At 41.3% G+C, this 27,870-nt stretch overlaps 1 protein-coding gene across 4 annotated transcripts in view; it reads right to left on the minus strand.

Annotated features, from left to right (window-relative positions):
- The window catches only part of PDE3A (phosphodiesterase 3A), a 539,267-nt gene that overhangs the window by 310,185 nt on the left and 201,212 nt on the right, over positions 1-27,870 (minus strand). The window contains exon 1 of one of the 4 annotated variants that reach the window (XM_039544397.1): positions 22,565-22,591. The exons of the other annotated variants lie outside the window; for them this stretch is intronic. The gene's annotated coding sequence lies outside the window, so the exon portion shown is untranslated. Of the gene's footprint in view, positions 1-22,564; positions 22,592-27,870 lie in introns of those variants that run through there. 4 annotated transcript variants of the gene reach the window in all.

Raw genomic sequence — 27,870 nt, forward strand, 5'->3', positions numbered from 1 at the left:
GACTTCAGCTATGCTATTCGTAGCTGAAGATGCTTATCTTAGATTGACCCCACATGGTAATGTAGACCAGTGGTTCTCAAAGCCAGTCCGCCGCTTGTTCAGGGAAAGCTCCTGGCGGGCTGGGGCGGTTTGTTTACCTGCCACATCCACAGTTTCGGTCGATCGCGGCTCCCAATGGGTTGGGGGAGAGAAGCTGGGATTTGCACCCAACTGACATAGCTATGTGGCCAACACTTTTAAATGTAGACCAGGCCTAAGAAACTGTACTGCACTTTCTGGCAACAATTTCTGTAGTGCTAAGTGTGATCACAACAACCTGCAGTCATTAAAATGGACCAGGAAAGGACTTTTATCCTTAGGAAGGAATAAAACAACAACATTTTCTTGAATGAGCTGGAGTATAGCCAGAAGTAACACAACTGAAACAGAACAGAGTGTAGCAGTATCCAAGTCTCATCTGACTGCCACTGGCAAAGAAACCAAATATAAAAAGAAAAAGAAAAAAGCAAGAAAATAAAATAGGTGGGAAATTTTGTATTTTCTTTTCAAAAAGTCTCACAGCTTTCTCTCAATATCCTAAAGTCATAAACTGGGACAAAGCAAAAGAAACAGCAAGATTTTTATGTAGGAGTCAGTTTAAGAACAGCTTTGCATAGATAACTGGTTGTGCAATAACTATGATTTAGTTTCTTGAAAGAACATTCATCCTCACTTCCCACAGTTAAACTAGTTTAAACGTCACTCCTTGGACTGCAAGCTCTTGGACTGGCTCCTTCCGGCGAGAACCACTCTCTACAGGAAATAAATTGCCTCAGATGAAAGATACTAATGGAATGGAGACTTCACACTACCACCCTCTATATCTCCAAAAGATTCACAGGCACTTCATGTTAGCAGAGCCCTACATACAACAAAAAATGCACCTTTTAAAAAATCCTCCATATTTTAATACAATATTAATACTCCGCACTTCAAAAGTATTTTGCAAATATTAACCGATTAATCCTCACATCAAAAATCTATTGGTACTATTATTCTTCCCTATTACAGGTGGAGAAAACAGACAGAGGATCAAATGCTCAAAGGGTATAATACAGGAACATCACTAAGTCAACAGGACTCCACTGATTTGCAGCCCCTGGGGATCTGGGCCAAAGTTTAAGTGATTTGCTAAAAGCCAAGAGACTGTGCATCTCTTATCAGAACCAGAGTTAGAATAGACTTAAAATTAAGATTTATATTTAGGGTGATCATCTAAGCACTATGGCATAAATTTAATACATCCCATTGCTTTCCATCAAATATGATATTACACATTCACATATAAATATATCCCACACATGCATTATTGTGGATGACTGATTTTAGGAATACTGCACATTCATCTACAGCGTAGCATCTTCAATCATATCTTCATTTCATGTTTATGAAAACAGTTCTCCATCACATATCTTAACATAATTGTCATTTTCAAACTGACCCATTTATCTATACTTATTCAGTGTGCAGCTCATAGAACTGATAGAATACATTGTTTTCACATTATTATGTGGGCGGCTATTGAAACTGTGTTATCAAAAAGAAAATAAATATACTGTAGTTACTGATTTTTCTTAGAATGGTATCTGTAATATTTTCTGATAGTCAATAACTGCTACAGATTTATATATGCAATTTTTGCCATTATATTACATTTTTCTCCTCTATGTTTAACATAACAAACCTACCTAAATCAAATACATCATACTGGTCATGCATATTTCAATTATTCAGGAAGGTTCAAAACTGTAACCACTACAGTGTTCTAATGAATCAGTTTGTTTTTCTGAATTCATGCCTACTAAGCAGTTTTGATCACTTGGCCGTTAATGTGATTAGAGCCAGTCCTGAGGCCAGTCGCATAGATTTAGGAGATTCATTTTGATTTTTAGCTGTAGATTCAAGCAAACTTTTTGTCAGTGACATTCTTTATACCAGATAGTAAGAGGATAATACCACCACAACTATGTTTAATATCTTTAACTATATTTAGTACAGACAAGCAGAAACACACAATTAAAAATGGAGTAAGCAATGCTAAGATTCGGAGCCAAGGAAAAGTGCCATTTGATTGGCTGTAAATATGCAGATCACACATTATGCTACTCCACTGAAGAAACCATGGCCCTGCCCTACTAGACACCCATTCTTAGAGACATGCAATAAAGTATTTACATGAACCATGATTTAATACACATTTCCTTTCCTCAAATAAGTCTGTCTGGCTTCTTTAATACCCTGGAATGCACAATGTGTGTTAAGCAAAAGAGGAACCTCCACAGCCCAGCAAACAACATGCTATAATTCAGGTTTTCTATAAAAATAGAGGTCATGAAACATGTAGCCTGGAGTGAGTATGTTCTGGTGAAGGGAGGTTGGTTTGTTCCCAACATAACCGATAGCCTTTGGGGACGCATGCACACCTAGCCACATTCAAAACCAATATCTAACACTGATCATTTTTCCAATAAGGGAGAACTGTATTTTTGTAAAGAAACTCGCACTATTGCTATTGATATTTTTCAGAAATTCTCCACTGCACATCAATCTTCATCACTTAAATTGGTTCCAAAGAACAGAAATACCCAAGGACATTAAGCTGACCTGGTTAGCAAGAATGTTAAGTTGGAACACTTTGTTTTCTTGCTGACTATGTGTTTTGCACTCCTGTAGTTTCCCCACCACCACCCCCAACCCCTGATACATGAGAGGTTAGCATCCATACAGTAAAGGAAGGGGAGGAAAACAGTGTGCTACTTTGGATTGTATGATGAATTCATCTGTTCTCCACATTTGGTCATCTATCCATCCACATCTGTTCTCCACATTTGGTCAGCTAAGGTGTGTATATGTGAAACTATTCTAAAAACACTCATGTGGCAAAAGCAGTAAAACTGTGGCGCCAATAAATCTGCTGAATTGAATTGTATAACCCCTAGAGGAGGGGTTAACTTAAAGTCATTGGGGTGGGGAGTGATTTTCCCAATAGTACTGGAAGGAACTTTAGTAAGCAATTTAGACAATCAATACCACATTGTCTCTTCTGTCTAGACATTCACAATATACCTTCTCTCAAAATAAAAGTGGTTCAAATGAAGAGACCCCTCTCTGAGCAGCATACAGCTCCCTATTGTCTAACAGCTTATACCACAGATAGTAATGTCTGGACCACCATGGAGAAGAAAAAGGCACTTCTGGGTGACAGCATAGCATGCAAACATAAACTAAAGGACTTTATGTGCTGAAAGCATGCTAACCAATACCGAAAATTCAGTGCTGGTTTAAGTGGGAGCATAAGCCACGGAGATCCATGGGGTGAGGCTGATATTTTTAAAGCCCTTTCGATGCTGCCGCACTTAACATTGCAATGCCTCTCTCTCATTTTCAAAGGGGATTCAGGCACTAAAGTCCAAACTCTATTAACAATCAACAGGAGTCTAAATCCGGAGTGCCTGAATCAGTTTACAAAATGAGACTTGGGCCTTGTGAGTCTGAGTGTAGCAACACTTAAAATAGCTTAAAAAAATATGGGCCTTATTGCCTAGTACATCAAGGATGAGTTTGGCCTAGCAATACTTCATAATAAGGCCTAGCCTGTCGCAGTGTTCTCAACATGACACTAGAAACCCTCCAAAGCAACCCTAAAGGTATGACTGTAATTTTTTCCCCCTATGCAAACCATTTCCTGGTCCTGAAGTATCCATGTTGCTACCAAATGACTCAGTCTCTTCACTGCACAGGGATGCAAGGCTGGCAATAAGGGGCCCTCTCAGTACTCACTTATGAAATAAGTACTGCTTGGATGAGAGGGGCAGAGGCCCACCAATCTCTTCTCCTCCTGCCATACACAGTCCTCTGTTGGGAGCATTGGCAGGACTCCCCAGAACAGTGGATCTTCAAGGGTATGTCTACACTGTAGCCACGAGTGTGCATCCCAGTCTAGGTAGACAGACTCACACTAGCTCCGCTTGAGCTAGCATGCTAGAAAATGGCAATGCAGACTTTGTAGCACTGGCAACAGCTGAGGTTAGCTACCCAAGTTTGGACCCATGGGGTCGGATGTATCAGGACCCCGGCAAAAGGGAAGCACATCAAGGCCAAGGACTGGTTTACAGGTAGGGTTATCACCTGGCTGGTATTTAACAAGCCTGGCTGGGTTTTTTTTGTTTTTTTTTTTTAAATTTGCCAGTTGCCAGAAAAATAATTTAATCTGCCTTTTGTTTGTTTGTTTGTTTTTACATGGGTCTAAAGATTTGCATTATTATAACAGACTGGAATAGCTAATGTTAAAAGTTTCTGTATCCAGCTGAAGATGCTGCTGTGTTCCCACTTCCACAGTTTAAGAAAGAAAACATTATCAATCTTATCACAGAATCATAGACTATCAGGGTTGGAAGGGACCTCAGGAGGTCATCTAGTCCAACCCTTGCTCAAAGCAGGAGCAATCCCCAACTAAAACATCCCAGCCAGGGCTTTGTCAAACCTGACCTTAAAACCCTCTAAGGAAGGAGCTTCCACCACCTCCCTAGGTAACCCATTCCAGTGCTTCACCACCCTCTTAGTGAAAAAGTTTTTCCTAATAGCCAACCTAACACACCCCCTCACTGCAACTTGAGACCATTACTCCTTGTAATGGTCTCTCTATATGTTCTCTTGCTAAATACTACAAATGGCTATTGAAGGGGGATGGGGTTGCGGAGTTGCCTTGTGATTTGGGGTTGTGATTGCCTTGTGTGGGGAAGGTGCCAGTTTTTTGCATTTCAAAAGGTGGTAATCCTATTTAGAAGGGACTCGAGAATATGGTCTGAATTCAGTCTAGAGGGTCAAGGCCAGAAGCAGCAGTCCATAGCAGTGTCACACCATAAGATCAAGGTGAGATCAATAAGACGCACCATGTTAGACTCAAGTGAGTCAGCTGATATACGGTTAGTGGAATAGAGGGAGGGTGGGAAGTCCGGAGCAGAGTGGGGAACCAGGACCAGGGATGAGGCCAGAAGTAAGGCAAGGTCTGAGAAGTGCATAGCAAGGTACATTTGCAGCAGCAAGCCAGGCATCTGCCTAGTCATACAGACAGCCTCCGATGTTTCCCTTAGGCCTTAAATAGAATGCCTGGGCCCCATCAAGGAAGCGGTAGGCTCCACCAGTCAGGACCGCTAAGGAAGCTTATAGGCTGCTGTTCCCCACTGCACCAGAGCTGTCAGGTGTAATGTGGATGGGGAATCTGCCCAGGAACCAGCAGACCCAGATTTCAGACCAACAGATCCTCATAGGGTGGGTCTGAGCTCAAGTGGCCAACGTGGCATTGGTGCCACAGCATCCATGCTGCTATATTTAGCATGGTAGCTTGAGCAGAGCTAACAAGTCTGTATACCTAGGCTGGGAGGTTCACTTCCAACTGCTGCGTAGACATACCCTGATTAAACACACCCATCCGGGTAGTATACCCCTCTCAGCTGTCTGCAGACACCACTGCATCCATTACACTTAGTTCACATTTTCAAACTTTTCTTCACAATCACACGAGCTAGAAATTTCCTTAAAAAACAAACAACAACAAAAAACACAACCACCCAGATTCTAACAGCCATTTGACTTCAGGAGACAGAGCCATAAACATGGCCCTAAAGAGCCAATGGCCTTAATAAAGCCCTGCTCTGACCCACATGTTTCCTCTCTTGCTTTGCCCAGAACAAACTAAATGAATTTAGGTTGTAAGCCCCTTGAGCAGGAACCCGCTTTTCGTTCTGTGTTTGTACGGCACCTAGCACAATGGGGCCTTGGCCCTGCAGCTGGGGCCCCTCGGTGCTACAGTAATCTAAGTAACGCGTACATACATACATACTGTATTTTAAAAGGAAATATTGCTACACCAACAACAGCACTTAGCATCAGGAAATCCAAACCTTCTCTACCAAATGGTACATTAAAAAGTGACCAGAAAAGAATCAGTGGGCACAAGTCCCACAATTGACAAAAGGCCTACTGTAAACATATGCAAGACAGGCATACCTACAACACATTTACAATATCTGCATCTCTCAAGAAGCTAGTGTACTGAGTCAACATGTTAGAGTCTAGCAACTGTACCCTACTGCACACACAGGGTTGAAGAGACTGAATTTCTGTTCTCAACACCATTTTTTGTACTCAAATGCCCTGAGGGCGCTGAAGAATACTAGAGAAACAGGGTTTGTGATAGAGAACTGGGACAAGAGTTAGAGATTAGTGCTTCTTTAAAATTATGTCATATACAGAGAGAGAGAGAGAGAGAGAGAGAACACGAGAACAAGACTAGCAGGGGAACGAGACAAGAGAAAGACGCTGGGCATACATTTTCAAAAGTGACTAATGATTTTGGTTGCCCAACTTGCCTCACCTTAAAAGGACCAGATTGTCAGGAAGCGTTGAACACCAATCTTCTGGATACCAGGCATCTTTAAAAGGTGTCTGCCCCAGCGTGCTCTACTGACTACTGGGGTGCTTCCCGGTGGCTGCGTCTGGGGAATTGCTCTCCCCAGTTCAGACACCCCCTTCTGTCTCTCACTCGCATGGAGGTCCCTCTCACACTCCAAGAGTTGCAATGCTTCCTCTTTGTGGGTCAGGATGCTTGCTCTTCGTGGCTTGGCCCTCCAGCCAGGTCACTGGGCATTTTCCCCCCTCCAGGGTATCAACGTCTCACTAGACTGGCTGACTGGGTATCGTTCCCAGCAGTCCTCCAATCCACAGCAATGTCACCTTCTGCAGTGGCTGGTGGGGGAACCCGGACCCAACCACTACTCGAGGTTCCAACTCAAGGACCCATGACTCAACAACCAAAGTCTGCACTGTCCCAAACCTTGTTGCCACTTCCCTACTCCATCTCCATCAGGCTTCTGAGTAAGTCCTTACTTCAGGGCCAGGATCCCAGGGCTTCTTCTTTGACCCTGGGTCTCCTCCTTTCCCTCTTTAAGCCCAGAGTGACTGCAGGCTTCCACACTACAGCCATGTTTCTGCTACATATTTCCTGGGTTTGTTTTAGCCCTGTCTGTTCCTGCTCTGCTGAGCTCCATTCTCAATCAGTGTTTTCTCATCAAGCCTAACTCTCTCTCAAATGTGATTAGGTTACTAAACATCTCTTGGTCTATTATTAACCCTTTCTAGGTTAGTATGGAGGCACACCACATCATAAGTTGGACAGCCGAAAGTGGAGGCATCTAAAAATCACACTGGTCACTTGAAAATTTAGGCCCAGGAGGCTGGCACACCCAAGTATGTGCATCATTTCCAAATAGGAGTGTTATTTTTTTCTACTTCAAAAGCAAACCAACTGCTTAAGCCATGCATGTAATAAAGTCAACTAATTCATAAAACTAAAATTTGGATTCCACAGTGAGATATGGAAATCCAACCAGGTAAAACTAATACTCTAACAAACAGAAAATACCTACAACAGATTAACCATTGTACTGATAAATTAATACACCATCCTCCAGGGCAGGTTAAAAACACACTGGGCCAGATCATCAGCTGGTATAAACTGGCATAGCTTCAACAGAGCTATTCCAAATTACACCAGCTAAAGATAAGCCCAGTATCAAGTATATCCCAAAGTCCACTCCAGAACACTGGACATGCTATAGAACAGGGGTAGGCAATCTATGGCACACGTGCCGAAGGCGGCACGCAAGCTGATTTTCAGTGGCACTCACACTACCCGGGTCCGGCCACCAGTCCGAGAGGCTCTGCATTTTAATTTAATTTTAAATGAAGCTTCTTAAACATTTTAAGAACCTTATTTACTTTAATATATAACTAAACTCTTGTTGTATGTATAGACTTATAGAAAGAGACCTTCTAAAAATGTTAAAATGTATTACTGGCACGCGGAACCTTAAATTAGAGTGAATAAATGAAGACTCGGCACAGCACTTCTGAAAGGTTGCTGACCCCTGCTATAGAACAAGTATTGCTGGAACACATGCAAACATATTAACAGAGACTATATAGGTAGGCGATATCAATGATAGAAGGGACTTCTAAACATACTTACACTCTCCAGATTAGGAGAAAATTGAGCACATCACATCACATCAAGGCTCAATTAGTTTCACCATAGGAACAACTTCCTACAATTACTGTCAAATGGAGACCTGGTTTGCCTGTCTCAGTGGGGGACCGGGACCAGAAGAAGATTAGAAAGGCTAGCATTTCCATGACTCAGAAAGACAGCAGCCACTGATGTGGACAACCCAACAGTGAGGCTGCTGGCTATGGCCATCAACAGATGTATGACAGCACTGAGGGAGAAACTCAAGCATTGGCAGTCAGGAAAGGGGAAAAAACTAATATAAATTAAATACCCAGCTATTCAAGATACACATCTTCCTTCCATATTGCACGTATATTTCATATTTAAATTATATACACCTAAATACACATAAATCTTAGCAAACTAGAGAATGTATTAGAGATGAGAGGCAGTACAGTCTAGTGGATAGAGCACCAGATTGGGAGCCAGGTCTTGTCTCTACACTTTATCTTAGGCAAGTCATTTCATCTCTCTGTGCCTCCATTTCCTCTCCTACCTTTGTCTGGTCAGGCTATACACACTTTGGGGGCAAGGACTGTCTATTATGTATTTGTACAACGCTGCACAGACTGCACCCTTGATCTTGATTGGGGTTCCTGGGCACTATTGTAATAGAACAAGAGATCTGCCTGACTCTAGATCTAGATTGAGTTTATTCATATAGGAACATAGCACATACTTTAAAAACAAAATGTGATGAGCACTGTCTTCTACAGCTATTAGATGTTCATGGAGTTTAAGAAACCAACAACAAAGCAAGCAATTAGGGGCTATGGCATATTATCAGTGTTCAGGTGGAAATTCCTACTCATTTCAAACTACAATTCTGCTTCAAAAAATCAATGACATTGTAGGTCCCTAAATCAGGATACTGGGAAGGTCATCCAGGAGGAAACAAAAACTAAACCAGTGAACCTCAGTCACTCCAGCTCCTGGCTTCAAAAGCTCTCGTTATTCAAAGGTTTCACATATTTGGATGAAAAGATTCCCAAAACAACTTGTTTGTCAGTTCTAGCTTGTCCTGCCAAACTCTTGTTTATTTTCTGCAGAATGAAGGCGTTTTCTAGTGCAGTTTGCACAGAGCACCCTGCTTACGTCTTCAGTTTTACCAGGATTTCCCCCACCCCCTTTCAGCATTCTTAAGTTCCTTTACCAAATATCTTCAAGCTAAGAGCTAATGGTGTTGCTCTCCTCTGCTAACCAAAGAGACAAAGGAGATGTATGACAATCAGGCAGACCCATGCATGTGTGCGCACATGTACACACACACATAAAATATAAATATCTACATGTACTCACAGTGTACTTTGTCTACAACGATTTATAAATGATCCCTACATTTTACACTCCACATTGCCTAACACACAGCATTAATTAAAAAAAATTGGCAAACAAAAAAGTGCCAGTAAATGTTTCTAAAATATTTGGGTAACATTTTAAGTGTCCAGCTAATAAATTCCAGCAGCATTGCAGTTCATCTAAAAATCACATGCACCTCCGTGACAAGTAATATTCTGATCACTGCTATTGCAAGGACCAAAATTAGCTCACAATCTGATGACACCTTGGGGTAAATGTTCAGAATGTCAAACAGAAGATTTGCACACAATGAAACCCTCATAAGCACAAAGTGAACCTTCAGGCTTTTGCATTACTTTCACGCTAATGCACACTTTGCTCCCAGCAAGCAGTACATCGCGCAGGCCTATTCCCGCCCCCCTTCCGCTTCTCGATAATTTAGAGCTGTTCTCTTCCCTCACCCCAAACATCCTCTTCAAGCAATATGCTTTTGTAGTCAATCCTAAAATATACAATCAGTAAATAAAACTTACCAGAGGATTTGAGAAACCTTAAAGTATGCATTTAATATAAAATTCTCCTTACCGGGAGATGCACATTCTGTTTTTGTGAGGGGGACTGTTGGGGGAGGGGGCGGGGAGCAGCAATAGATCTTACTCCAGCATGTTCAACATCATGCAAACAATACAACACAAGATGTCTTAATCTACACTAAGAGACAGTCACCATTTAAGCTTTTTATTATAGATGAGGTTTCTTAAGATAAAAGGATCAAAAGTTTCTTTAAACCTGTTAATGTTGCCTGTTTTAATGAAACAAGTAACTTATCCCAGCTGTTAAGCAACCCCCAAAAGCCTCAACTCCCATAGCCAGATTTGACTTTAATCTTTTAACCTGAAAATTCCTTAGTGTGACTGAGTAGTTTATTTCCAGACCATTTTAAAGAAAAATGAATAAAATACAATATAAATACCTCAAAAAAATTAAATATACATTACCTGAAAAAGAGCTAATTATTGCAGTGTACCTACCCTCCTACTGTAGGTATTCCTTTCATAACATTACAGTGAAATACCATTCTTCAGACATCTGCAGATCACTTTTTATTATCTAAGTACAGCTAGTCAAAACATGGGAAAACACATTCACAAAAAAAGTCCTTTTTTTTTTTTGGTGGGGAGAGAAGGGCTACAGGGGCGATGAACAGTTTTTTCCTTTATTCAAGATCATCAAAAAATGTTGGTTTAGAAAGCGTTTACTTATTCGGTTTTCAGTTTTCTTCCTCCCCCATTTATTTAAATTTTTAAAAAACACTGAAAAAGCCTGGAGGGGGAAGTGAGAAGCAAAAAGAGGGACCTGGGCAGGGGGAGCGACAAAAATTGTTTTCCATCATCATAAAAAAAAAAAAAAAACCCAGAAAATTCTAAATACACATTTTCCCATCAATATTTTCCATTTGGAAAAAAAACAGGCTTCTTTTAATAAAAAAACAAAAAAATGTTTTCATTTGGAAAATTTCAACCAGCACTATTATCTAGATTCTTACATGCCTGTCATGCTATCATCTGTATATCTAATAGGTCTCACTGTTTTATGTTCTGCAAATACGTCAGTGGGAAATTAGTATAAACTCACACTATTTACGTGAGAAACTTGCAGTAGAAGCAGACTTGGGACACAGTCAGTAAGTAGTGGCAACCTAATTAATGTATCTGTCACAGACACTGGATGTGAATGGATGGAGCAATATGGATGTCTAAATACATAATGAGCATCACATTCTGACTGATGGAAAGTAACTATATAGAGGTGAATTAAGAGACTGGCATTGATGACACTCAGATTGTCTGCAGCTGATGGAGACACTTTGCTTTGTCTATATACCAAAGTCAATGAATGTCCTGTATGAAGGGACTATACTTAACACAGGGATAAGCCAATAGTGACAACAGCTTCACTTCCAGCATAAGACATCAAGCATGCTCATTGTTGTCCTAAACTGGGACTAATAGTTTGCACGGTGCTCAGAGCAATGGGATCCTGAGGTGCTACCACAATATACATTTGAAATAATAAATAGAAAAAAGTGTCAAAATGTGGTCAACGTAAGAGCTGAAACACTGCAAATATCAACAGAAGGCTACCCCATCCCAAAGCCAACTGCAAACAAAAAGAATCTAAGACAAATGGCTCAATTTTGCTCCTGAGAAAGCCAGTGGTAAAACTTCTACTTACTTCAATGGCAGCAGGATGAGGCTCAAAGACAAACCAATCTTTATTCTAGGTTCTTCAGAGACCTACCTCCATGCCCTGCTTATAGCTTCTGTTATCACAATGCAATAACCAAGGAAAAATGTGTAGCTGTCTGTCTTAGTTGTGAAAAATTAAGTACAGAAAAATAAAAGGCTGCAAGATCTGTGACCTTGGAGATGTCTGGGCATGTTGGTTTTAGTATGATAATAGAAAACCAACTTACTATGTTTGGCTTATTAGCCTTTTTCTCTTTGGGAGCTTTTATATAATGATGGCAATTCCAGGAATGTTGAGGAGCCTCTGTTTTACACAAGCCATCCATACTTCCTTTGAGGATTTTTGTTGCAATAGACAGCCCCCTCCACATCCCAGAGAACACGAGCACTGGCTTAATTACAATCTGATCTTTAAATTGCCATCTATATAGTACTGCTTTTAAAAACTTTAAATGGGAGCACTACAGCCATGTACATACCAGTATGCAAAAACACCACATCAAGGCTCTTTTTTAAGTTGCCTTCATAGATGACTTAGTTGTTGTTTTAAGATGTGGACAGTTCCTTCCCCATCAGAGTTAAACAACATTGCTATTCATAGCACAGTTACAAGCTGCTCTGCAGATTTGGGAATTAAGATTTCAGTGGAAAAATATATTGAAAAAATGCTTCAAACCTGCAGGATGGATGAATTATCAGAAATCCATGTAACGATAAACATGATTTAACAGCAGCAAAAGTTGGGAAGCTGATTTGTTTCTCTTTCCAGCCCTCAATGCTCACTATTGTCCCATTAAACTGTTCTGATCAACAGTAGTCCAAACAAGTAGTATTCCTTAAGATGTTAATTTTATACAGCAGATGGGGAGGGAAAGGGAAATGTGGAGATTCACAGAACAAAGCAGCAAAAAAACCAATTTAAAACAAGAAGTCTTATAAATAAAATAAAAACCTTAAAGAAATAACACTCTGGGCGTGAAATGAACTAATGTACCTCTCCCCTCCAGGCTCTTCTTAGAGAACATAACAAAGGGCCAGATCCCCAGCTGCAATAATTATAGCTCTATATAAATCAACAGTGTTTTATACCAGTTTACAACAATCAGGGATCTGACCCCAAAGTCTTTTTTCAAATTATGTGAATAAAAAAAACAAAACAAAAAAAAGAGCAACAGACCAAGAATGTTAAAAGATGATTATTATTAAGTACTTGATCGTTATAAGAATTCATCAAGACAGTGTTTTCTTTTCTTTGTGTCCCTTCTACTCCTCCGTTGTAATGTTCCCATCTCTTTTTCTTCACACATCATTAAAAAGGCTGCTGTCAAGTAAGGTTCATAATTTTTATTACTAAAAAAATTGAAATTATATAAATAGCCAATAGGCGCTTGAAACTTTGCAAAAATTAGTTTTTCAATATTGTGGACAGTGATCATTTAGACCAGTTTTAATCAGGAAGGTCCAAGAAACTTCTTTTGAGACCACTGAAATGTGCTAATTTTTCATTTTAATCAGTCAAATTTTTTTTTTAAATATAAACTAAATGTTTATACCAAGCACAATGCTATTGGTTCTGTGTTTCCCAGAAACAGTCCCATGGCATGAATGTTTTGTATGATAAATAATATCTGAAGTGAAAAGAAAAGCTGAATGACTAGAGACACTATCAAAGTACTTCTTTTGCTTGGAGTGAATGTTAGTGAAATTGTTCAATGTTTCAGGGTAAACACATTCAGCACATTTAAGTTACTGGAACAAATTTTCCATTTGGAGAACATAAGAACGGACACACTGGGTCAGGCCAATGGTCCATCTAGCCCAGTATCCTGTCTTCCGACAGTAGCAAGTGCCAGATGCTTCAGAGAGAACAAACAGAACAAGGGAATTTATTGAGTGATCCATCCCATTGTCCAGTCCCCACATTTAACAGTCAGAAGTTTAGGGACATGCAGAGCATCAGATTGCATTCCTGACAATATTAGTTAATAAGCATTGATGGATCTATCCTCCATGAACTTCTCGTTCTTTTTGGAAACCAGTTACAGTTTTTGCCTTCACAACATTTCAGGCAATGAGTTCCACTGGTTGACAATTCATTGTGTAAAGAAGTACTTCCTTATGTTTGTTTTAAACCTGCTGCCTATTTAATTTCGTTGGGTTCTTGTGTTAGGTGAAGGGGTAAACACCACTTATTCACTTTCTCACACCATTCATGGTTTTATAGACCTTTATCATATCCTCCCTTAGTCGTCTCTTTTCTAAACTGAACAGCAACAGTATTTTTAATCTCTCCTCATATGGAAGCTGTTCCAGACCTCTCATCATTTTTGTTGCCCTTCTCTATACTTTTTCCAATTTAATAGATCTTTCTTGAGATGGGGCGACCAGAACTGCATGCAGTATTCAAGGTGTGAGCATACCATGGATTTATATAGTGGCATGATGATTATTTTCTGTCTTATTATCTATCCCTTTCCTAATGGTTCCTAACATTCTGTTCATTTTTGTGACTGCTGCTACACAAAGAGCAGATATTTTCAGAGAACTATCCACGATGATTCTAAGTCTCTATCTTGAGCAGTAACAGCTAATTTAGACCCACATCATTTTGTATGTATAGTCAGGATTGTGTTTTCCAATGTGCATTACTTTGCATTTATCAAGATTGAATTTCATCTGCAATTTAGTTGCCTAGTCACCCTGTTTAGGGAAGTCCCTATGTAACCCTTCACACTCAGCTTTGGACTTAACTGTCTTGGGTAATTTTTTATTGTGTGCAAACTGTGCCACCTCACTTTTCCCACCCTTTTCCAGATATGTTGAACAAACTGGTCTCAATACAGATCCCTGGGGAACTCCACTCTCTACTTCTCTCCACTGTAAATACTAACCATTTATTCCTATCTTTTGTTTCCTATCTTTCAGCCAGTTACTGATCCATGAGAGGACCTTCCGGTCTTATCCTATAACTGCTTACTTGCTTAGTAGCGTTTCGTGAGGGACATTGTCAAAGGCTTTCTGAAAGTCCAAGTACACTATATAAAATGGTTACTCACCTTCTCGTAACTGTTGTTCTTTAAGATGTGTTGTTCATGTCCATTCCAATCAGATGCGTGCGCATATGCGTACATGGCAGCTGGAAGATTTTTCCCCTAGCAGCATCTGTCGGGTCAGCCTGGGCATCCCCTGGAGTCGCACCTTCATGGCACTCAATATAGAGCTCTGCCAACCCGCCATCCCCTCAGTTCCTTCTTACCAGTTACTCTGCATTGACTTGAACACCACATCTTGAAGAACAGTTACGAGAAGGTGAGTAACCGTTTTTTCTTTGAGTGCTTGTTCATGTCAATTCCAATCAGATGGGTGTAGAAGTGCTCGCCAGTGCCTCATCTGGTGAGGAAGAGGAAGAAAGCCCCAGAAGTGGTGGCTGCTCCCTTCCCTCTACACCCAGGGGGTCCTGCGGCTCCTGGGGTCCGGGACACTGATGTCAACCTCGATGGTGCCGTGACCTTCGGTGCCAGCACTATAGAAGCCAGTGCCGGAAGAGTTGGTGCCGATGTCAGGACTGCTGGTGCTGGAGCTGTTGGGGTCAGTGGTGCTGGTGACGGTGCAGATGCTGGTGGCATCGATGTGATCGGCAGTGGTATCGTGGGAGCCGACATCGGTGCTGTGGGTGGGGGTAACCCAGCATCGGAAAGTGACGGAGCCTGTCCTGGTATTCCCGGAGCCGACGGAGCCAGAGGCAGTATAAAGGTAGCTGAAGCTACCAATGCCACTCTAGAATGGGACTCCTTGGCTTTGGTGGAAGGCCCAGGGCATCCAGAAGGGCCACTGCATTGGATGTTGCCATTGCGCAGGCCACGGTGCCAGGAAAAGCGTGATGATCCCACTGAGACCTCCATCTCCTGTTCCTACTCCTATCAGAGCGAACGGCGTCAGACTCCAACTCTGAGGTCTCCAAGAAGGAAGACCATGGAGGAGCTGTAGTGCAAGGCACTGAAAGTTCACGGCATGGGGTAGGGGACCGGCTTGGCTCCCACACCTGGGCTGTTGGTGCCGGGGGAGCTCTGGGGATGGCGAGCACTGTGACATCATAGCCGGCTTTCCCCTTGACGGTGCCGTGGGACAAGATGGTGCAAGCAATTTATCCCTCCTGGGAGGGGAAAATAGCACCATAAGGCGCAACAAGTCCTGGGCCACCACAAACGCCTCCACAGTCGATGGGAGCTGCAGATGTTGGCTCCGTGGGGCCAGCAAGCAGGGAGGGTCCAGACTCGACTGCAGCGTCACTGGGGCAGGAGTTGACATGACCCTAGCAGCCGAAGGGGCCGCAGTGGTTTAGCCCGATGGGGTCTCTCAGCGGCTGGCTCCTGGGTCTTGGCCAGGGGAGAATTGCCCCTCTCCAGCCTCCTTTTCTTTCGTGGCACCAGCGATTGCAACCGGTGCCTGCCTGCAGCTGTACATGGGAGGAGCTGTGACCGTGCTCAGAGTCTCAAGAGGAATTCTTTCTTGGCACTGTCTCTCCTGTGGATGGTATCGGAGCACTCTGCATCAAAGAGAAGGTGCTAGGCATCCAAGGTCTCACTAGGACCAGAGAGCAGCCTTCATAAGAAGGACTTTAAGACGACAAATCCTGCACTGGTCTTTCTGGTGACTGTCCCCTAGGCGCCTTAAGCACGAAGTGTGCAAGTCACTCTCAGGAATGTGCTTGCCACAGGTCTCGCAAGTTTTAAAGCCCAGGGACCACGGCATACCACGGTTCTGGGAGAGTTGGTGCGGGGGAGAACCCGCAAAGGAAAACTAACACTAAATATAACTACACTGCAAGTACTAATAATGAACACTAATTAACAGTATGAAGAACTATATACAATGGACACTCCGAATGGCGCTTACCAATGCTAAGGGACGTTCCAGCTAACCGTCATCGGGTGGTAAGAAGGAACTGAGGGGGTGGTGGGTTACCAGGGCTCCATATTGAGTGCCATGAAGGCGCGACTCCAAGGGGCGTCCAGGCCGACCCGACGGATGCTGCTAGGGGAAAAGTCTTCCAGCTGCCGTGCACATACGCGCACACACACCTGATTGGAATGGACATGAACAAGCACTCAAAGAAGAATTACTGGATCACCCTTGTCCATGTGCTTGTTGACTCCCTCAAAGAATTGTAATAGGTTGGTGAGGCATGATTTCCCTTTACAAAAGCCATGTTGACTCTTCCAACATATCGTGTTAATCTGTGTGTTTGATAAATCTGTTTTTTACTACAGGGTTTACCAATTTGCTGGTACTGACGTTAGGCTTATTGGCCTGTAATTGCCAGGATCACCTCTAGACCCTTTTTTAAAATCAGTGTTATATTAGCTATCCATCAGCACATCTGGTACGAGGCTGATTTAAGCAAAAGGTTATACATCACAGTTAGTAATTCTGCAATTTCACATTTGAGTTCCTTCAGAACTCTTGGGTGAATACCATATGGTCCTGGTGACTTATGACTGTTAAAATTTATCAGTTGTTTGAAAGCCTCCTCTACTGACACCTCCATCTAGGAGTGTTCCTCAGATGTCCCCTAAAAAGAATGGCTCAGGTGTGGGAATCCCTCACATCTTCTACAATGAAGACCAATGCAAAGAATTCATTTAGCGTCTCCACAATGGCCTTATCTTCCTTGAGTGCTCCTTTATTTTAATTTCCACTTAATTGGCCTCCTCATTTTTGTGTAACTCTCCCTTTTTTAAATTAAATGTTCCTGCCATAGTTTCTTTGGTATTTCCCCTCCTCCCCCCTACAAGGACATTAAATTTAATTACATTCTGGTCACTATTACCGAGCAGTTCAGCTATGTTCACCTCTTGAACCAGACCCTGTGCGCCACTTAGGTCAAATCAAGAATTGCTTCTGCCCTTGTGGATTCCAGGACTAGCTGCTCTAAAAAGCAGTCCTTAATCATGTCTAGAAATTTTATCTTTGCATCCCATCTTGGATGTGGATGTGTTCTCAGCCAACATGCGGATAGATGAAATCCTTCATTATTATAGGGTTTTCTGTTTTTGTAACCTCTCTAATCTCAACAAGTATTTCACAGTCATTGTCACCATCTTGTTCAAGTGGTCGGTAGTACATTCCTACTGCTATACTCCTAGTATTCAAGCATGGAATTTCTGTCTCAGAGATTCTATGATAATGTTTTTTTCATTAGAAATGTTTAATATATTTGACTCTATGCTTTCTTTTACATATAGTGCCATTCCCCCACTTCTGCAATCGACTCTGTTATTCCTATATATTGTGTACCCTGGTATTACCGTGTCCCTTCATTCCACCAAACATCTGTGATGCCTGTTATATCAATATCCTCATTTAATATCAGGCACTCAAATTCATCCATCTTAGTATACAGACTTTTTTCATTTGTATATGAGCACTTATAAAATTTGTCAATGTTTAGCTATCTGCCTTCATGCGATGTAACTGAATGGCACTCTTTCTTTTGACTGTTTCTCTTCAGTTCCTACTGCCCTTGATCAACTTCTATTATCTCTTTATTCTGACATTGAGTATCCCCTTTAATAAATGCTCCCCCTAAGGAATGCATCTATTTGAACTGTTTGCTCCTACACACTTGTCAGCTTTCTCCCAGCCCTTAATTTAAAAATTCCTCTACAGCCTTTTTAATTTTACATGCCAGCAATCTTTTTCCCTTTTGATTTAGGTGGAGCACATCCTCTCTGTATAGGCTCCTTTTTTCCCAAAAATGTTCCCCCGTTCCTAATAAATCTAAATCCCTCCTCTGAACACCATTATCTCATCCGTGCATTGAGACCCTGCAGTTCTGCCTGTCTAACTGGCTCTGCACATGGACCTAGAAGCATTTCAGAGAGTACTACCATGGAGGGCCTGGACTTTAATCTCTTACCTAGCTAGCAGACTAAATTTGGCCTCCAGGACCTCTCTCCTACCTTACCCTGTGTGTTGCTGTTGAGTCACACACTAGCAGTAGCAATGTGAGCACACATTTTTTAAAAGTGTACTTTTCCCCTTTGCCATATTTTGAATTACTTTATCTTGGGAAGCAGTGACTTGGGGGGTTGGGGGGTGGGGGTGGACTGTCCTGGTGGATAATCAGCTGAACATGAGCTCCTAGTTCAACACCTTGACCAAAAGGGCTAATGCGATTCTTGGATGTATAAACAGGAGAAATTCAAGTAAGAATAGACAAGTTATATTACCTCTGTATTTGGCACTGCTGCGAGACCACTGCTGAAATACTGAGTTCAGTTCTGATATCAACAATACAAGAAGGATGTTGATAAATTGGAGACAGTTCAGAGAAGAACCGTGAGAATGATTACAAGATTGGAAAATATGCCTTTCAGTGATAAGCTAAATAGATTAAACTCCTTGAGTCTAACAAAGAGAAGGGTAAGGCATGACTTCATCACACGGTCTATAAATACCTATACACTGAGAACAAATATTTGATAATGGGCTCTTCGATCTAGCAGACAAAAAGTGTAACATGATATAGTTGCTGGAAGTTGAAACTAGACTAATTCAGACTGGAAATAAGGCATAAATTTGTAACTATTGGAGCAATTTACCAAGGGACATGGTGGATTCTCCATCACTGGCCATTTTTCTATCAAGACTGGATGATTTTCTAAGAGATATGCTGCTGTTCAAACAGGAATTATTTTGGGGAAGTCCTGTTGCCTATATTATACAGATCAGACAAGATCACAGTGGTCCCTCTTCTGGCCTTCAAATCTATGAAGCTATGTATTTTGCAACCCTAAGAAGTCTTTTTAACAAACGTATTTTTAACAAAGGTGTTAAAAAATATTTTGAAACCATAGTCATTCATTAACATGGTGTACAAACAGACAAATAATTACATTCATTTCTTAAGTCTTTTTCCATTTCACTTTTCTAACTGTAGCAGTGGGCTGGTTTGTTATGATAGATTTTGACACATTCAGAATGTTCTACACTTCCAAAGTAAGAGATGGTCTTATGGGAGCATAGACAGTGAAATTGCACAGGGCATCCCCTTTCCAGCAGTAAATTAAGTTTTTCTTTTTTAAATAGAAAGAAGATGGAAGGGGTGAGGATGATGAGCCTCTTGGCAAAGGTAGGGAAGCAATGAGTGAGCAGCAGAAATCCCATGGGAATGACGAGAGAACCCAGCACTTCCCTTTACCCCTTCCCTCTCATTTTTTTATTTCCCAAAGAAAGTTTATCAGACCAGTACGCCCGAGAATCTTTTCCCACTCACTGTGCATCACATTAGGTCCTAGATAATACCAAAGAATGCTAGGGGAGCCTAGAAATCTACAAATTACAGAGCTGCTACTAAACCTGCAGCAAATGGTGTGGGGGGGGGAGAATTTTGAATTAAAAATGTTCTTAAACATTTCAAAATGTGTTTACTTTAAATTAAAGATTGTAAACACTTTTATACAGGAATTATGGTACCAACATATACTTAAAGGCTGTAAAAAGTAAGTTTCGAAGAGTAAAAGGCTGCATACATCCAAAAAAGCAGTGTAGGTGTGCCTCCTTTCACAGTGCACAAGTAATTACTGTCATTTCTTAAGTCTTTTGCATTTCACTTTTCTAATGCTGAACAGAGTTAAGCAGTGGGTTGCATATAATTCACAACTAAGAAGGCTTCACCTCTCCCTTGGGAGTTCAATTCTAATGAAAAATGACTTCCTCTCAAACTTTACGCAACAGATATGTGGAGCTGAAACTTTAAAAAAAAATAGATTGCATTTAATGTGAGAAAAAAAGAAGTGTAAAACTAGTTGTACAACAAATTGCTGTGTCCTTTGTGTGGGGGGGGGGGAAACAAAAACAAGTCACACCTGCCAGGAAACACACTCAGGATTAGCAGGAATTATATAGATCTACCACTAGAAAAGTCTCAGCTGAAAACAATATGTGCATTAGCCTTAGCAAAGGCACACAGTTAGCTTCACCTGGACTCCTGCAATTCCCTTCCCCATAGCCTCCCAAACACCATCTTTCCAGACTCCAGAATGCTACTAGCCACCTCACTGCCTCCATCCACTAATAATTTTGACATGCTCCTCATTGATTTCAGGGTCCAACAGATAGCCCATCATGAACATTTCTCTACACTGGCAAACCCACCATCGCTATCACCAGTGGAGTTACGCCACGGTGACTGTGATGGTGGGAAATTTTCAGTAAGAGCTCAGTGTAAATCTGGCCTTAAAAGGACAGAAATTTGTCATAATTTTTAAAAGCCTTATAGCTTGCTCATTAGACAAGTGGGAGCACTCATCTCTTTCCCCTCTATACTTACCAACTATAGACTGTTTTCTGTTACTTACATGAACGCTGGAAGAACCTTCAATACAGCACCTACTGCCATCCAGAAAAGCTTTCCTCAACAAACCTCTCAACTGTCCCTCATTTTGAGGGACATCACTCATTTCACTTCACTACCTATGATCAACATAAATGTTGTTCCCCCTTCACTTTTACTGTTGCATATTATTTATGTCAAATGCAGAATCATGCAACTGATTTTTTTTTAAATAGTTATCTACAGTAAAGGATTGAATCCTCCTGCATGAATATTTTTTTCCATTTCCCCCCACATTTAGTTTTGTCACACATCACAACCCACATCTTGACTGTGGCAACTGAGAGGTATGTTCCTGTACCTCTATTTTACCCATTTTCCCTTTTTCAAATCTTTTATGAAACTGTAAGGATTCCCAGCACCATCAGTGGAGTCTGAAGCCAAGACTGTCAGATCCACAGTACAGACCTCAAACACTTGATCTAAGGAGGAGCAACTATTAGAAGGTACCTGTACTAGGCTGTTGTCCTCTAAGCAGGCCAGCCGCTACAGTGGGATGTAACATGCATTATGCAAATTTGATACAAAAACATCTCTTACCAATACTACTTAAAATTTCTTTTCCCCACTTTTGTATTTTATTTCAGCTTTGCAGCAATGTTATTTAATTCTGTAAAGTATTCTTGAAACACAGTTTGTACCAAGAACTAAAGAATAAAGTTTTATTATACAGTAATGGCTCCAGCACCTATTTGTGCTGCTGCCTTAAAGTATCAAAAAATGAACCAAGCATTTATTTTTTGTAGGACAATGCAAAGATGTTGTCAGCACTATAAATGGCAACATGCTATGGTACCTATGCAGGCACATAAATTTCCATTTTATCCCTAGTCTGATGAGGGGTGAGGCGTAACAGAGCTGTTCTTATACGGTTCTGAATATAAGTAGAGAACAAAACATTGTGAAGCAGGTACATAGTTCATTAAGACTACCAAAACAATGCCTGCCAGTCAACAACAAATTTCAAATTTCAGACTATGCCTGCAACCTCAAAAAAGCCTCCAGAATCGCACAGCTGGTACATGACCTTCAAAATTGCTCCAGATCTCCACTGAAGCACATAGCTGAAAAGTGTTAGAGAGAGAGAGAAAGAAATGGGACACATTCAGACAATGTAAATAAAAAGCTAAAAGTCAGTAGAGAGCAGGGCCAGCTCCAGGCAACAGCGAACAAAGCAGGTGCTTGGGGTGGCCAATGGAAAGGGGCGGCACGTCTGAGTCTTCAGTGGTGGGTCCTTCAGTCCCTCTCAGAGCAAAGGGACCCGCCGCCGAATTGCCGCTAAAGTATGAAGCGGTGCGGTTGAGCTGCTGCTGAAGTGCCACAGATCGTGGCTTTATTTTTATTTTTTTTGCCGCTTGGGGCGGCAAAAAAGCTGGAGCCGGCCCTGGTAGAGAGAAAAATAGAAACAAAGGTGTGGGGAGAGGGGGAACATGGACTTAAAAGGCCAACACCTGCAGGGTCATATCCTAGGCTCCTTGCCCTATCCTAACTACATTGAATATGGTAGCCTACCTGAACATCATATGTTAAAAAGGTTCTACCATGGCTTTGTAAGTTTCAGTCATAGTTGTCAGAGGGTCAAGGCAGGATTGAGACACACTGCACCATCAGCAGCTCCAGGAAGCCTACAAGAGAACACCGGATGGTGGAATACACTGATGTCACAGGGAAGAAGCTCCTACCTTTTCTTCACAGATGTGCAGAGTGTTTGCATCCTAACCCCAGCCTTAAGTACTGTCTTGTGTGGAAGTGGTCAGGTCTCACCCCTTTGGTGGTACTTCTGCAAGCCCCTGTAATGCTCATGTACTGAGGGAAGATTAGGGCTATCCCTTGTACAAGTGTCTGATGTTGGAAAAGGTAGGTTGCCTTGTCCCTTACTTCCTTGGTGAACACACTCTTAATCTATCTCTTGATCAAGTGTTGTATGCAGTGATGGTGTAGCCATGTCAGTCCCTGGATATTAGCGAGACAAGCTGGGTCAGGTAATATGTTTTATTGGACCAACTTCTGTAAGAGAGACAAACTTTCCAGTTTACCCAGAGCTCCTCTTCTTCAGGTCTGGGAAACTTATTCAAAGTGTCAAAGCTAAATACAAGTAGTTAACCCACATTTCAAGGGACCATTCAAGGTGAAGTGGACCATTCCCAATAAAACACATTACCTCACACATCTTGTCTCTCCTCAAATCAAGTGTCCTTTTAATTCTACACATTCTGAAGTGCCAGGGAATTATGCTTGCCCTAGTATAATTAAGTCAGCCTACTAAGGTACATATTCTCTCAGAGAACTCTGCCTAAATACTTAAAGCTACCTGGGTTCTTGGGGCATGTGGGTTCCTAATAGTAGATCTTACATGATTAGCACCTTGACAAGGGCTCTTACAGACAGAGTTATTAACAGGGGGTTCCAAGATCATCGTGAATCATCTCTTCTTGGAAGAAATGTCTGCTGGATTGTTTAATACTTTCTCTTTTGTTTCTTGATTCCAATATACAATTGGACAGAGATCAAGTGCGCTCATGTGAGACTGGCATGGAGTATGATATCCAGATGGCCTGTCATCACTCCAAGGTGGTGTATAATTTGTGTTACAGTAGCACCTGGAGGCTCTAAACAAGAGTGAGGCCCCACTGTGCTAGGCACTGTGCAAACACAGAGTAAGAGAGGGTCTCGGCCTTGAAGAGCTTACCAGCTGAATAGCCAGGACAGACAAAGGGTTGGAGAAAGGAAGTATTATCCCCATTTGATTGAGGAGAGCACAAAGAGATTAAAGTGACTTGCCCAAGGCCCCAAAGGAAAAGGCAGGCATTCATCTGCTGAATCCTAAACCAATGCTTAACCACGTGACCATCTTGCCTCTACATACTGAAGTTAATCCCATACTGACATAGCTTTAAGTCTCAGAAGGCATTCAACTTGTGACTGCAATTTCCAGGCCCATTCTTATGTCAGGAATAATTTCCTCTTCTTCGTGCTCAATCTCACTCCTACACAGACAAGTGACTGAGTGGGTTGCAGAGTGCTCTTTTCCCCCGTTCATCTCTCTCCCACAGTTCCCCAGTAACTGGCATGCTCTGAAAACTATGATCAAAACTAGCATTATTAATTTGGTTCTACCCACATAACCACCCATATGGAGACTTCTAAAGGCCTCCCCGAGTACTGCTGCTAGCACACAATCATCATTTTGGTGATTGTCTTCAGGCAACTGCTTTGCTATACCAAAATGTAGCGCCTAAAATAAGACCTGTACGCCTGGGTGTGAATCCAGGCAATCCAGGAAGTAGGTATATATCTTAGCTTACTGCTTGTGTCAACTAAGCAATGCCCATCTGAACACACAGAGAAGGTTTAAGCCTGAGAGTAGTCCATCTTTGAAAGTACTACGAGCATAGCTGGTGTATAATCAATCTCTCCACGGTGCTCTTGGGACAGGGAGGATGGCTTTTACAGTATACTCTGCAGAACTGCTTCAGTCACAACAAGGCATCCTGCTGTTTTCAAGCTTCCTCCTAGTCCTAGACCATGCCTCTTAGGGTTTCCGAAAGTTTGTTTGGCCATTTAAATTACAAGCACCTCTCTGTATCTTGGGTCTCACAGCCATGCTCACTTTGGTGCACATTCATTTCTGATCATACTGGCAGGGTAGCAAACCCAAATGGCAAAGAGAACTGAACAGATTAGAGCAGTGAGGGTTTAAGGCCATGAAAAGAGACCTTGCAGTAATAAAAATAAATGCCTACAACCAGGAAGAGGATACACAAGAGACATAAAATGGTGGGATACAGCCAAATTCATTTTTGTCGTGTATCCTAAACATTGTCTTAATATTTCATCTTCATATAATCAAGCACTCCAGCTCCACAGGGTAAGTCCTGGATCAGAATAGGAAGGCTGTCCATAAGAAATACTATCTTAAGAAGCGACAAAGAGTCCTGTGGCACCTTATAGACTAACGGACTTATTGGAGCTTAAGCTTTCGCGGGTGAATACCCACTTTGTCAGATGAATGAAGCAGTCTGCAAGTCTAGAAGTTTAAAAAAACACAGGTCTAGCATGCTGTGGATTATCTGTTTGTTGGAATTAGAGCACAAGGACTGAATTAAGTAAACACTAAGGATACGTCTATACTACCCGCTGCATCGGCGGGTAGTGTTCGATGTATCAGGGATCGATTTATCGCATGTCATCTGGATGTGATAAATCGATTAGCTAATCGACACCTGTACTCCACCTCGGCAGGACGAGTAAGTGGAGTCGATGGGGGAGCCGCGGAAGTCGACTCGCCGCTGTGAGGACGGCCAGGTAAATCGAACTAAGATACTTCGACTTCAGCTACGCTATTTGCATAGCTGAAGTTGCGTATCTTAGTTCGAACCACCCCGCTAGTGTAGCCCAGGCCTAAGTGATTGCTCTTCCCTTCTTTCCCTTAAAAGCAACAGTGGTCTATTACGTGCCATAGCAAAGGACTCAGAATGCCTCTACCACAGGTGGCGCACTATGCAAAAAAAGGACACACGGGAGAAGGAGGTGGGCTGTCATGCATTTTTACTCCTCCTCCAATATGCCCTTCAAGCCCTTTTCTCCTTGGTCACATACTAATTCAAATACTAACATCTGGTCAGGCTTGTATGAAAATGCCATAATGACTCCAGACTGATCCAGCACAAATCTAATCATTTCAAATATCATCATTACACATGTTTAAAAAAAGATATAACTATCCTAATAAAAGGAAAACTCAACCACAACATTAATGTTGTTTGAGCAATAACAAGTGAAGCTTAAAACCACTCAAATCAAGAACTTTCAGATTTAATGGCGTCCCAGTTGATGCATTAGTTTATCTGTTTGAAAATGAGGGACAATACAGCTAACCTACCTGACAAAGGCACTGAGAGGTTTAAATAATGACTCAAATTATTTTGAGATCATCTGTTAAAATTATTACTTGTATACTAGAGTAACCAACAGTAGATTTTATATGTATTACAGAGACATCACAGCATATATGTGTACACAAGGTAACAAGCACATGAACTCAAACAAACCTTGATGAGTATGAGTTTTCCCTTTAACCCTGAATTTCTTTACTAGGTTTAGTCTTCCCCTTAATATTTAAACCTAATCACCTTCTCCATCTAATACTGAAGAGAAGTGATGAATACAGAACGCAGGGGGAGGGTGGGGAGAGAAATCACTGGACCAGTTTTAATCTGCCCTAGAAAAAACTAGCTCACTTTTCTTAAGAGTATTTGCAAGATAAATCATTTCAATTTAAAGTTTCCATAATTAAAAACTTTAAGAAGAACAAGGAAAAACAATTTTGAGTGCAGTCCTTTGATTAGTATAAGGCTACTCTTATTTTCAAAATGTACATTTTGTTTATAATGACAACAATGAGTTTAGGTTATATTTTTTCCAAGCTTCTTTTCCCCATAGACTCAGATTTCAAGGCCAGAAGGGATCTTTGTGATCCTCTAGGCTGACCTGTATAACACAGGCCACAGAAATTCCCCAAAATAATTCCTAGAACAGATCTTTTAGAAAGACATCCAGTCTTTGAAAATTGTAGTGATGAAGAATCCACCATGACCTCTGGTAATTTGTTCCAATGGTTAATTATCCTCATTGTTAAAAATGCATGCCTTATTTTAAGTCTGAATTTGTCTAGCTTCAACTTCCAGTTACACCTTTTCTGCTAGACTGAAAGGCCCATTATCAAGTATTGGTTCCCAATGTCGGTACTTTAGTTTTATTACAGTTTAATAGATTGTAATCTTAACCTTAATCTTCTCTCTATTAAGATAAATAATTGATTTCCTTGGGTCTCTCACTACAGGACATGTTTTCTAATCCTTTGATCATTCTCATGGCTCTTCTATGAACTCTCTCCAATTTATAAACATCCTTCTTGAATTGTGCACACCAGAACTGGAAACAGTATTCCAGCAGTAGTCACACCAGTGCCAAATATGGAGGTAAAATAACCTCGCTATCCCTACTCGAGATTCATCTGTTTATCCAGCCAAGCACTGCATTAGCCTTTTTCACCACAGCATCACAATGGGTGCTCACGTTCAGCTGATTATCCACAATGACCCCCAAATCTTTTTCAGAGTTACTACTTCCAAGGATAGAGAGTTCCACCCAGTTTAAGTATAGTTTACAGTCTGTTTCTAGTTGTATACCTTTACATTTAGCCATATTAAAATGCATACTTTTTACTTGTGCACAGTTTACCAAGTGATCCAGATTACTATGGATCAGTGACCTGTACTCTTCATTACTTACTGTTCCTCCAGTTTGTATGTCATCTGCAGACTTAATCAGAGACGATTTTATGTTTTCTTCCAGGTCATTGATAAAATTATTAAATACCATCTGGCCAAGAAGCGATCCCACTAGAAAACACACCAGCTCAATGATGATTCTCTATTTACAATTACATTTTGAGACCTACCAAGTAGCCAACTTTTAATCCATTTAGTGTGAGTCATGTTAAGTTTATATCATTCTTGGTTTTTGTTTTTAATCAAAATGTTGTGCGGTACCAAAGTCAAACACCTTACTGAAGTCTAAGGGCTTGTCTACCTGAACAATTAGTTTGTGACAAGCTGGGATGTGAATCTATCCAACATTAGCCTACCATAGACTAACTATACATGTGGACTCTACCAATGTGCATTAACACTTTGTTAATGCATTTTGATCTAGTCCATTAATTCATGTCAGCAGGGTCCACATGAACAGTTAGTGCCCAGCAGGCTCCTGGTGGTACATTCTCTCACCAGCTTGCCACAAATTACATTTTTGTG

This window comes from Mauremys reevesii, linkage group 1 (genome assembly GCF_016161935.1).
Source record: "Mauremys reevesii isolate NIE-2019 linkage group 1, ASM1616193v1, whole genome shotgun sequence".
NCBI lineage: Eukaryota > Metazoa > Chordata > Testudines > Geoemydidae > Mauremys > Mauremys reevesii.